General features: G+C 37.4%; 1 protein-coding gene and 1 long non-coding RNA gene across 3 annotated transcripts in view; one reads left to right on the top strand and one right to left on the bottom strand.

The window, feature by feature from the left end:
- LOC105674737 (serine-rich adhesin for platelets-like) overlaps positions 1–13,700 on the top strand; it is a 41,792-nt gene that overhangs the window by 18,774 nt on the left and 9,318 nt on the right. The window lies entirely within an intron of this gene.
- Positions 277–13,700, bottom strand: part of LOC105674746 (uncharacterized) — a 282,873-nt gene continuing 269,449 nt past the window's right edge. Inside the window, exons 14-15 of the long non-coding RNA XR_010890693.1 lie at positions 3,814–4,028; positions 277–608 (exon numbers count right to left, since the gene is read on the bottom strand). This is a non-coding gene — a long non-coding RNA (uncharacterized lncRNA). The remainder of the gene's footprint in view (positions 609–3,813; positions 4,029–13,700) is intronic.

The raw sequence follows: 13,700 nt of genomic DNA on the forward strand, positions 1-13,700 counted from the left end.
CGCCGCCTGAGAGAAGACTCTATGCCGATGTAGTGCTACTCTATCGTATCGTTTTATTGCGCAGCTAACTTTCATCAATTGAACCGATCATTATCTGGCAACAGATTAAATAAAAACTGTAGAAGACATTAATTTCCTAAAAAATTAATGTTCTCTTGTCTCGTCTTAAATTGACAAATAAAATATTTGAAGAATCGAGTTTTCTTTCATATGTTTCTCAAACGCAACTAATTGGATAAAGATAAAACTCGTATATTTTAATATTGTTAAATAAAAATTATGTTTTAAAATTATGCAAGGCATGCATATCTGACTCCAGTATAGTAAAATGTTAACTATTTTTTAATCCAAATGTAGCAATATTATTTTATATTGAATTGGATTGCTTTAAGTAGCTAACGGGACGCATATAACACGGCAGTAAAACCGAGATTCCTCTGAGCGTTGAGGTAGGTCCGGCACGCGACCAGATTCGCAATGAATGACACGATGATGGCTCGCTCGCGCCATGCTGCAGCCAAATGTGTGTTCGCGGATGCCAGAAATACCTCAAAAATACCCGGCCGAGCGCTTGCATCTCGTATCTCTATCGAACACGCAGCAACTTCCTACACAAAAAGATGCACTCGTGTTTATTTGCAGGCTCTTTTAAGATAAATTCCTGTTGCACAACCGCACCTACTTTTCAATAATCCAAGAGAAAACGAGATAATTGTACGCAATCTTTACATTAAAAAAGTGTTTTAGCCAGAGAATTGTAAATTTTTACAATTACAACAAATCTTTAAAAATTAATTTTATGATTATCGTTAATAAGCTGGAAATTGCAAGTAATATCGAAAATGACGTACAAAGTTGTAAATTCGAATTATATTGCAACAGAAACAAAATAACATAATAGATAAATGGTTAAATAAATGCTCTTAGTTGAAATTTGCAATTGAGATCTAGAAAGAAGATTACTGAAATTAAAGTTCTATTAAGATAATAATGCATTGAATCTAATTAGAATCGTTAGATCCGACTTCTGTCAGCGTTGCGTAATCAAATCATGCAAATTCTCTCTCGGATGAGAAATCACTTTCGCCAAAGGCGAGCTCGAGAGCAGTATCTTCGCAACATAACGAATACGACGACGAACCGAACCGATCTTTCCCTTGACACTATTACGACCAATCGTTTCGCATTCACATTTCGCGTTTACAGACGCGAAACTGTACGCGATCACGATATAATGGAAGTGCCGTGTTATTACTTCATCAACGTGGAGTAATCTCTCGAACAGTCGATCGCAACTGCGGTGAGAATTTCAGGAATCCGAGCGGAAAACTATTTGAAAACCGCGAAGCGATACCGATCGCTGGGGCGCGCTCTTATTATCGCCTCCAATTTGATCGGTCAAGTATGTGAACTCGCTTGCTATAATTATCGCGCATGAATTGTTACCTCCACGTCTGTCGCTGCGGAGCAAAAGAAAGCGCTTTAGCCGAGGCGCGAGCACGAGCTCGCCGTCGAATTGCGAGAGACTTGCGAGCGTCGAAGTCTATCAGAGCGTGTCTGAGGGAGTTGCATTGATTTTTCATCGATTCCAGTTTGCGGTGGCTGGTATTAGCCAGCAGCCCCGTTGCTGCCGCACTCGCGCAAATAGTCTGGATTGACTTGGCTTTTATATGACTCTTTTACACAGACCGTTCGATAATAAATATGTTTGGTGAGCAAAGCAATATTCCTTATCGGAAAACTAAAACGATTTTCCCCCACCAGAATTACAGTTTAACTTCCAGCATTAGATATATTCGCAAACCATGTCAATTTCGAGATTCTGATGAAGCAAAGACCACCCGAGATTAATTAAAGATCAAGATTGTATCGCGTCTGTTCGCATTTTTTAAGTTCGATTTACCGTGACATTTTTCAGACAATTCACGTCTGAACTTTTGTCGAAGAAAAATGATCTGGAGCTTATCTCGCGTCCGTAATAATTGCACTTCGCGGCAAGCGTAGCGATAGGGGGTCTTTCAGCTTTTTACCTATTAAACATATCAACTTGCCATTATCAGACCGAGTTAATAAATCAAAAAGTCTGCATTGTTCTTGTTGTTTGCATTCTTTAGCACAATTATTCATTTCGTAGTTGTGATCTCGCAAGAATGTGTCCCAGATAACGATAAATCCGCTCGTCATTGTAGCATTTATAGATAATGCGTTTCTTTTCCCGTCAGATTGTATCTACTTTGTAAAGCGACGATGACGTTGAAAAAGATGACAATTTTTTAACGCCGACTCGCGCGGCGCGAATAAATACGCGGATAAAAATAGAAATAATATGTTGTAACCGGGCATGTATAATTAGAGCGATATCGCGGTGCAACTAGCCGGCCGCTGGTTTGTACACCGCACATTTCACGTTACACATAGTATTGTGGTGCGCCGCGGTTAGTTTTCCCCCTTTTTCCGTAATGAGCAACGACCGGCCACGGTAATATTCGTCACGCGATTGGCTATCGGCCTGCGGCGAGATATCGGAAGTGGACAATTTGCCGAACCAGTTTCCTGTAGATTTTACTGCGCTCTTTAAACCGATCGTTCCTTCATCGCGGATCGCGCGTGTTGTCGACAGTAAAGCGACGTTACGCGCGACTTTACTGCGTGGTACTTTTCGCTTAAATTTCTCTCTCATCATTATTTTTATTATCTCACGCGCCGGCCTTTAGTACGGCCCATAATATAGCCGGGCATTAACGCGCGAGATAACGCGTTTCTCGATGTCACCTCCTCGCCGTACTGCCGCCCGTTCTCTCCCGCCGTCCGTTCTCTCTCCATCGTCCGAAATTACGTCGCGGATTATTGTAATTTATCGCAAATATAACTGAGATGAGAGGCTCGTTTTCACTTGGCTCTCGAGTGGCACGCCGTGACTCACGGAAACATAACTCGCGATAAAACCGGGCAATCGCGCGAACGGATAAAATACGATGTTATTTTATGACATCCGGCGTCGCGCCGATTAATTAGTTTACACGAAACTCTGCCGATGCTATTAAAATGAGACAGTTGGTCTCAAGGTCCACCCGCGCCGTCGCATTATGCTTTCCCATGACGACAGTGACAACGACGACGATAACGATGACGGCGAGACTATCGTTAAACAGCGTTACGATTCGCGCGCATTAACTCGCTGCACCGCCCCGACTTCATCGCCATTTCTCATCTAGTGTATGAAGCGTGTTCGCGAACATGTTGTACCATTTTTCTAATTGACCGAACGCGACAAACTATTAATCTTTCCCGATTATGAAATAATCGTAGCTTCGTGTTTTTCTCGTAAATTAATGTCTCGTAATACGACATATCGAAGCGTTTATACTTATGTAATAATTTAATAAACAGATTATTCTTTCTTATCAAAGTTCAAAATAACTTTACTTTTTAGAAATTTTTTTTTGTTCTTAAACTTTTTTACAATTTCTAAATATTTTAATAAATATGGATCTCTAAAATTAATATATATGTATTAAAATTTAATTTTTAATCGTTCATAATCAAATCATTGATCCTCATGTCGAATCAAATAGAAACGCGTGCGCTCAGCGGAAAATTTTCACCTCAATAAACTTCCGCTACAAATACGGATTAAAATTCTTTTTACTACATATATGTACACGTAATCGCTCGATGTGACAAGGGTCGGATTTGAAAAGACAGATTCACAGCTCAATGAACAAAAATGTTTTCGTCGGGGTTGGAAAATGCACAGTATTCGATATATTCATCTTCTTTCTTATTCTAAGAGCCGAATAAAGTTCAACTTACTCATAATTCTGCTGATATGTGGATCGGTCTCTGTGGAGTCGCTCCGATATATATGCATAAAGCGTCCCATAAATGCAATCCTTTACTTCAGGTCGACAGTAACGGAGTCTCATTTCTACTTTCAATTTGCCTTGAACTTCTTTGTCTTCATTGCTCGCCGCGGTCCATTGAGTCCGATCACTTGTTTCAGGGTTTGCACAATCCGGATACTTTACCTAGAAAGCATATAATTTCTGTGTCAATTTTCAAAAAATTGCAAAATTCTAAAAATACATAATAATTTTGAACAAGTTCAAAAATTATTGCTTCATTTTTTATGTCTACTTTATTTCACAAAAAAGTAAAGGAGAAACTTTCGATGACATTTCGAACTTTTAGAATCAAAGCAATTATGTACTCAATAAAATAAACAGAAGTCATTTTGGCGAATATAAGTGGTGCTCTAAAGCCACTTTGAGAGACTGGGCCAATGTATTTTTACAAGCCGCCGCATCTCTCGATATCTCTTTTTCCGAACGTCGAGAAAAAACCGCGCGAGATGAGGATCCTGTCAGAAAGACAGAAAAAAAGCTATGCTACGAGATCATATATACCATGCTGAGAAAAAGACATTTGATTCTAAATATAGCCGGTTGTTGAACGGATTTAGAAATCCGGTTCGAGTCACGTTTTTGAGCAGCGCGCTTGGCGGGATACAAAAAGGAACAGAAGCCGGGTTTCTCCCCCGGATTCCAAACACGCGTCACTTTCTACGCGTCCTGGTCGTTCAGCGAAATCGTTTTTGTCTTACGAAGGATACATTTTTGACAGGACTATAATAGGATGTTAATTGCTGTGAGAGATTAGCGCGACGCATGCAAAACCGCTAGATTGACAGTAATCCGTTATGGCGGGTTCGCACGCGAAAACAGAGAAACTGGACTAATTACCCGCTTGTCTTTCTTAACAAAAAGGAAATAAGAGAAAAAATAAGCGTGTGTGACACGCGCGCGCTTTTTGTACATACATATATCATCTTTTTATAAATTAATCCATGGCACTGTGACGTATTATGTTAAGTAAATAAGAAAACAAGTGAAATGGACAACTTGATCGAGCCATGCAGCAACTTGCAAAATCATTTTAAGTTAGTAAAGATTCTTGAATATATTCCTAATTATTTATACTTCAGAATGATAACTCCTCGTCAATCTGTTTACATACGTTCGAGACATTTGCGATTATGTAAGCGGTACTTGCTTATGAAAAGATACAAGTGAGTTGTTACTTAACTCACCTCGCTACTGTCTTCTCGCAAACCCGTTATCTCAATTACCTTGATGTGTCTTTTATTAAGTCTGGTAATTCTGCTTTCGACATTTTTTTTTTTTTTTTTTTGGCAGACGCGCAAATTCGCAAATCATGTCGACGACCTGTTAATTGCTTCTAAATAATTATTCTCAGCACGATAGTGCGTCGATACAACGCGTGCGTCTAACGCAGCCGTCCTAAATACAATTTTACTTCTTTTGCGCGCCGGAATCACGCCGTTTTTCAGTTCTTCCACGAACGTTTCGTGCCGCAACAGCCGGCTTCCTGGAAGCGATGCAAACGTTGCACTCAATTTTCCAGGAGTCAATCAAGCAACCGGTATAGCAGATTGGAGATGCGCGCTGGATAGAGACCCAGCGGGTTCTTCAGCGCCAAAAAATGAATAATTCGAAAAATATAATGAGACACGACATATCTGGCGTCATTATGTTATATCGCATTCTTTTGGCACTTTGTAACGGACATTGTTTTATACGCAACGGCCCAGATACGACGGAAAACGACGAACGAACAAGAATAATGAATAGAATTCTAGCTGACTATTGTGTGTCGTCACAAAAGCGTCGACAAACTTGATTGAAATTTATTAAGCCGGTTGTGAATTAGCACGACTCATCAGGATGCTCATTAAGATTGTGGTTTCGCGAGACGCGTTGGTTAGCGTTATTAGCGGCTCCCCTACTTTTTATTTCCGATAGGAAACAAACGTGTTTTCTCGGTTAGGAAGAGAAGCAATGTGGTAATGCAGGCAAGGTGTAGGCCTTATCTCGAGCGAAACGTCTCGTATTGTTTCCTGTCAGAGTGAGAACGTCTTCGTAATGCATTCTCCAAGCAGCAATAATGCTAGACTTTGCAGGATGCGCCGGCGGCGGACGGCGCGAGTCGTGAAACCAGCGCCGTTTCTCACAGAAATACGAATATGATAACATAATATGAAGATTATCAATAAATATTCGATATTCGGGATCGTTACACGCACGCTTGCAGCATTATTTTTAGAGACTATTAATTTTAGCCAGTTACGCTGCGAAATATTCACTCGTCGCCGAGTGTGTAATGAAATTGATACCTTGAAAACATTATTAAATAGAAAAATATCGATGTTATCTTAATGTAAAACATAATCGCTGACTCGCGAGTGAAGAGAACTGAAAAATCCATATGATCGATGATTTGCACAAAGGCCTCGCGTTTTCAAGAACGTTCAGTTCGTATTCCGCGGAGAAGATACGTTTGCCTTGAAGATGATGTTCTTCTCGCAATGAGATGTAATTTCTTATAATTCTTACTTTCCTTCTAATAATAAAATACTGAAGACTATTGTTTTGAGGAAACAGATGAATAGATAAGTCAATCTTTCTGTTCGCAATGTTATCAATAAAGCAAAATTTGCACAAATAAAGAATTTTCAGCTATTTATACTTAATAAACTTTCCTTATTGAAAATTAGCGAGTTACAGTACATCTCAATATCTTTAAATAAAGCGGAAATTTATTATTTGATATTTGCATATTACAGACTTGCACAAGCTTCCCGTCAACCCTGCATTACTGTTCATCTAGATTCGTGATAATCCGGCGCTTCTCGCAATTTCGAAAGTCTCGATAGCGAAAACCTGAAAAAATACATGGAGCTCGGAGGCTGACATTAAACGCGGATTCGATTTGTGACTGCGACAAAAGATACGGCGACGTCGGGCCGTCGCAATAAATTTCGGCTCGCTGTTTCTTTTCGCGCGTGTATTTCCAACGCAAGTGCGATCTCACGCGTCATATAAATATATCTTTACAGCATCAACGACGTAAGGAACATCCCGCACAGTGATCAGGATTTAATATCTTCGCCACTTGCGAGATACGCCGAACAAAAGCCGAAATAAATTATTTTTTAGCAACCCTATGTTTTATATATATTTCTTATTAACAATATTCAGATAAGATAAAAAATATCTCAGTTAAAATTGACATGCGAGAAATTTTAACAAATCAAATAATTTATCTATCATTTAGATTGGCTAGATTTTTTTAGGCGATTAGGAAGTTATATAATCATGCTTTCATAGACAGGTAATCAAGGAAAAACTATAATTTACTAGCCTTTAAAATAAAAAATATGACAAACTAATTTTATTTATTTCAACAAACAAGAATTAATTGACTGAATTTCATTATAAAATCCATCTTAGAGGAATATATAGAAAAATTAATAAGATTTTTTTACGAATGTATCCGCAATTCTCTGAACTACGTTCGTATTTATACTATTTATGTCAAAATATATTTTTTATTTTACACTGAATTGAAAGAAGAAGCGTGTTCCAGCGATCCAGACTCATAAGTCAGTCTCGGGGGGCAGGTGTCTACGATTAATATTATCGAGAGGGGACTGTCAATCCTTGTGCGTGGTAGCAAACTTGGCAGCATGCCAGAGCCTTAATTCTTACAACTCAGACGAACTTTCGGCCGTGCCGATTATTACCGCTGTGTCTTCCAACCTCCTTGGACGACGGCCAAACATGTTGCAAACATGTACTGGAATTCCCGTTGCGGACCTTCGAGCCGCACACGCAATATGTCATGGACTCGCGACTCGAAACTTCTATGAGCGGGCGGACTCCGTACACGTACCTCTGAATGCGATTCCCGCGGCAAACATGATAATGCGAAAAATATAATGTCCGTGTCCCACTGCAAAATGATCGAACATCTTAAGCTTCAAGTGAAATTTGAATTTTTGCAATCTTACAAAAATTTATTAATTAAAACTATTTGTCTTAAATATTTATTATTACATCCAAATATATTTTTTCATTTTCGAACAACTGATATTTAATTCTTTGATTGAAATAAATTTAATACTTTATTTCTCAATTAAATTTCTTATTTGTCATCTTCAACATTGACGGTGCGGGGATCCTTTTAGAGCGACGCACGTCGCGAGCGAGTTCGCGAGCGTATGATTCCATCGCGGCGCAACGACGAGATGATATAGTGGCGGGCGACGAGAAAAATAAGACAGCGAGGAAGAAGAAGAAGAGGGAGCAGAAGCCGCCGTCGCCGCCGCCTCCGGGAGAGGAGGCCTCGAGGTCGCGGCTGCGTAGTTCCCCACGGCTGCGGCTCCCACGAGCTCAGCCACCGCGAGTACACACCGCTTTCCAGATCAGATTCATTGACCCCGCTGAATCTCTCGGAGCGGAGACTCTGCCGTCCGTGCTTTTTCCTCCGTGACACAAACGCGGCCCGCGGTGGCGGCAAAGCGAAGGATCAGTACGAAGTGTGTACATGTACAACTTTATCCGACTAATGCTACAAAGCGATACATATGCGAGAGCACACAACAACAGTATTAAAACTGAGCAAATCTAATAAACAAGATAAAAGTGTGAATGAGAAAAGAAACGAGAACGAAAGGAGGTGATCCCCCGCAATGATCTTGCGCGTTGCCGACAAAACAAGATGAATATAGAAACAAGAAGGAACAAACGCACAGAAAGATAACAATGTTGCGCCGCGTTTGTGCAGAAAAGTTCATCGACACTTTAAATGGTACAAAATAAAAGTTGAGTCTTAAATTTGAAAGTTTGAGAGATTTCTCTCCTTCTGTTTTCCGTCGAATGACAATAATTTTAAATTAAAAAATTTTTAGAAAATAAATAAATTTTTAAATGATAAATAAATTAATTATATTTTAATCTCATTCTTACAAGCAACACAATATCCACGCCATACCGGTTCGCATTTCAGTCTTGATAGTCAAAATTTAAACCTAAACGAAGGTCAACGAGATAGAAATAAATTAATATATATAATAAATAAAATAAACAGAGTCGTCGAACGACAGAACGTCGAAAAAAAGCACTCTTATTTTAGGCGCAGAGCCAACTTTGTTACTTGATGAATGTACCTCCGACAGAGAAGAGATGATGATTAAAGGAAAATTTATCGTTTCCATAATTTTGAGTAGACAGTATCTATAATTCTTAAACAAAAGTGACAGATACGTATTGGAAAATCCAGTATTATACATAGATCGTTTTTAACCTTGCGAGTATAAATTTGCGCTTTAAAGCAAGAAGGAACTTTCGTAAAATTAAAGACATTTGACAATTTCTCCTGACTAGAAAATTACGCTAATTTTCAATAATATCTGACAATTTAGGTATAAATTCCCAACAATACACAACATAATAACATATTATTATTGAATCAATATATGTTGTTTCTAAAATTGCTGAAATATGCATTTCTATCAAATAATTTTTCCTCAAACTCATTAACTCATAGAAGTCGCTAATTTTTACTAAAATATCAGACAATTTATTTTTTGCAATATGTTGTTTGAGTGTTTAAAAACGATTGCTAGTTTGATGTGCAATTATCAGTTCCCTGACAGCGCTTAGTATTATTCTACACAGAATTCTCAATTTTTGACCATCTTGTCGCGCGTACACTATGATTATCGATTATTCTCGTTCAAATCGATGAACCCTGATTGTCCTCGGACGGTCGTATCGCTCGAGGCCAAGTATCGACCAGAAGTGTGTCACATCAACCCATCACGACGGTGAATGAGATGCTCCGAAGAAAATCGCTCTCGTGTCTTATTGAAAGCTTAGCAAGTACGGATCGCCGGCCGGCGAATTACGGTATCGCCTTCGTCGTAAATAGCGTCGAGCCTAATTTTACGTTTAATCGCCAATTACGTTACCTGACATGCCGGTAACGTACGATCCTCTCACTAACAAGCTAGTCAACCTTCGCGGCGATATGACGAAACTTCTGATTTGTAGAAAAAAATCAATTGTGCGTGTGATTGCTACCGGCGAGTTTTGCGTATCTTAAATTCCACGAATTATGCTTTTATAGCTGAATAAATAACCCAATCTTTTCTGCTTGTTGAATAGCATAAATTAATAATACATTTAGTTCTTGCAGTATTTTAATCTGTTTGATATCTTGTTTGCCTCGTATAATAATAATTAATGACTCATACAACAAATGTCAGAAAGTTTCACAAACCTGCTAAGTGTCAAAGAGATACATTCATATATAACATTGAATAGATACGCGCGTGTAGTCTTTATTAACAGCAAACTCAAACTGTAACACTTTTAATACATTCTCAATACTATTGCAAAAAAAAAAACTCGACAATACGACTTGTTACATCACTTACAATCTGAATAGTTATAGTTTCCGCGGTTTGCGATAACTGCAAAATCTAACATACCGATTAATATAGGAGATATTTCCAAGAAATTTATCGCGCGTAAATCTACTCGCAAGAAGAAGTAACGCACAGTTAGACACTCGTGCAACAAGTATGCAAAAAGTAATGATTGTTCACTTGGCGAAGATATTGGAGAAGTCACGTATGTAGCACGACTGAAGTCGAGACACTCTGAAATACATACGGCCACGGTCAAACTGCACTCAGCTTCAGATAAATACAAACTCAGCCGAGATGCACCAGCTCCGGGATATGTGCGAGACCGAACAAAGTGCATGCTGTCGGAGATATAGAGGAATCTTACACCTGCTGTGCGACTCATACGCGAATCTCGGCTACAGGGTGTCCTACAAATGTCGTATTGCATTTCTAGAATTTTATTTTAGAATGATTTTATGATTTGCGTGAACTCATCTCCTAGTTTCTTTAACAAAATTTTAATCGAAAAATAGTATGTTTAAAATAGAACATGAGCTAAAGTTTTTTTCAAACTTCTCGATTCTAAAAAATATGAAGAAATTCACAACTTAGTTCATTAATTATTTATGTATACTGCTATATAATAACACATATATAACTATAATAAAAATTAATTTACCGGTTATTCTTTTTCTTCGAAGTACGATTACTGATTATAGATACAGCAATTTTGCTGTCAAAGAAACCGAGAGAGAAGCAAATTAACTAATTACCCGAGAAACGCCACATTACAATCCCGAGGAATGCGCTTAGAGTCGCCGTTTCGAAAGACTTCTACTCTCACATTCTAGCTGCACCATATTATATTCGTCCACGTATACATATTTGTGGTCTCTGCCGGCAACATTTATTTATCGCGCAGCGACTTTAAATTCGATTTGAATATTTTAACTGCAGATATATTACGATATCAGCTGTAATTAATTACAACAAATTAATGTACAATAAAATATGGAAATATTCACGATAATTCCACCTAAAATTTTACCGAGGAAAATATTTATTTCTAAGAAGAAAAACAATTGTTTATATTGTATGAAAGTGCGCCAAAGCATTTGGCTGACAGAATACGTAAAGACATAATGCAATGTCTATTATACCTCGGGATAATCTAAGGACACGAAAATTCATTACTTCATATTATTGAATTTGTTCTGCCGGTGTTATTTAGGGAGAGGTCAACTTGCTATGAATCACAGATTCGAGCAATGCATTCGGGAGAGAACTCAGAGCAAGGAAAATCGAAGAAGACGCGGTCACCATTGGTCATCTCGAGGCCATTTAAACCGACTGAGAATAGTAACTCGGAATAAACCCTACACTCTCCGGTTAACTCTACAGGGTGTCTCCGATTTATCGTTTTTCCTTTCAACTATATATTTTTCGGGCGCACTCGAAGCCGATTTGATTGAAAACTTTATGACGCGTCATTTTTTTGTCATAATTTTATAATGTTCATCATTACACATTTCGCTAATTGAACACCAATATGTGAATATCTGTTAAAATGGAATGCACATAAATTTGTCAGAAAAATAGGATACCGTTTGACATTTTAATTATATTAAGATAATGTGGTGTAAACTATCATAAACTTTCGCGAATGATATTATCATAACTGCGTCTTAATCACGTGCAATGCGTTGCGCTGCAAATCAATGTCCGCATTCCGTACATGATTTGCAGAATGTGCACGCATCAAATAGAGTATAATAAATAGTATATATATTATAGTATTATCAAGAATTATGTGTTATGCAATCGCGATCTGCTTTGAGTAACCCGAACACGCAATTAAAATGCATTTGGAGCATCAGTGCAATCGCACTTTACACAGTCTCCTCGAGCAGTTGCGTCACGATGTAACAAACCATATTGAGAAAATGCAGATACTTTATCTCTTTCTCTTTTTCTCGATGAAACGCATACAAATCGCATAAGTCAAGTCGGGCAAGCGTTTGTGAATTCCCAGCTGAAGATTAGTACTTTCCACCGTGCCGTCTGTCATCACGTTCTACTCCGATGAGATTTCGGTCGGTTATTTAAAGAGGTATGTTTCCAGTTTGTTACAAACTTCTAAAAGTTTTCTCCATTTAGTCGTTCAATAGACAAATTTATGCATCGGGGCAAATTTTATATTTAAAATTCGATGAAAAAAATATTTTTATATCAATTTTTATACATCTTCAAACGTTATTCCGACGTTAAAGGATTTATCTGGGGAAAAAAGTGGAGTGTAATACAAGCAAGAGAAGTTTGGTGCGAGCGATAATTAATGTATGTAAAGCGCGGGCGTGTAAATATTAGTGCTATGGATTACAAGAGCAGACGCAAGACAAATACACGATGTTTCCCGTGTCGGTGTCGGCAGGAAGATTAAAGCTGATAGAGCTTTATAGTTAGTTTGTTATAAAATATGCGGTATGTCTTTAACCCTTTGTAATATCACCTACGATAAGATAACATGGAGTAGTACAAACAATTATCTATCTTTATATCTTTTGTATGTAATATATTTATATATCACATTAACGCATATATTTTTATATTTCTTCTTTCTCGCAGATTTTTCTAAATTCCCAAAACAATTATAATTTACAAAAGTTTCAAGTGTTTATTAAAACGTTGCAATCGAATTATTAGACTGAGCAAGACCATTGGCGTTCAAACAATTGCAAAATGCTTGATATCGCCCCAAACAAAAAATTTTGTTTTTAACGTTATCTCGGATCGCGAAGGGTTAAGCATTTGTGCTAGCTGTGGCCAGATTCGCCAAAGTGGAAACGTCCTCGCGGATTAGAAGAATTCGAATCATATCATGTGTATCAATAGAGTGTGAATTGCATGATAATATTGTGGAAAATCCTTGATACACTTTTATTAATTATTTTTTATTTATATTTTGCTGAAGATTGATTTCTTATCAGTTATCAAGTATGAAGATTTTCTTTCTTTTATTATCTTCATATATATTGCATTTTCATATATCAATTATATTTAACAATTCTTTTGTCTTTTTATGAACATAGTAAGAAATTTGCTGCTATTTATTTGCAGATTCGGTTTTACTATTTGTTACAATTATATAGAAATCTTGAAGAAAATATATATATAAATTATTTTTTTTAATTGATACACACACATGAAATAAATTGAATAAATGTTTTATATAAAGCACAAATGCATGCAGAAAAATTGATAATACAATTAGATGGTTTTTAATTATTCTTTGAAGATTTAATCAATTTAATTGAACATTTATCTGGCTGAAATTAAGGTTTAAAAGTACGGACAATGGAATTCATAAACGCTGGAAAATTGAATAAAATTTTACAAGTCAAAAAAAAGATAATCTTATTTGCTCATC

The sequence above is a fragment of the Linepithema humile genome, chromosome 6 (assembly GCF_040581485.1).
Source record: "Linepithema humile isolate Giens D197 chromosome 6, Lhum_UNIL_v1.0, whole genome shotgun sequence".
Taxonomy (NCBI): Eukaryota; Metazoa; Arthropoda; class Insecta; order Hymenoptera; family Formicidae; genus Linepithema; species Linepithema humile.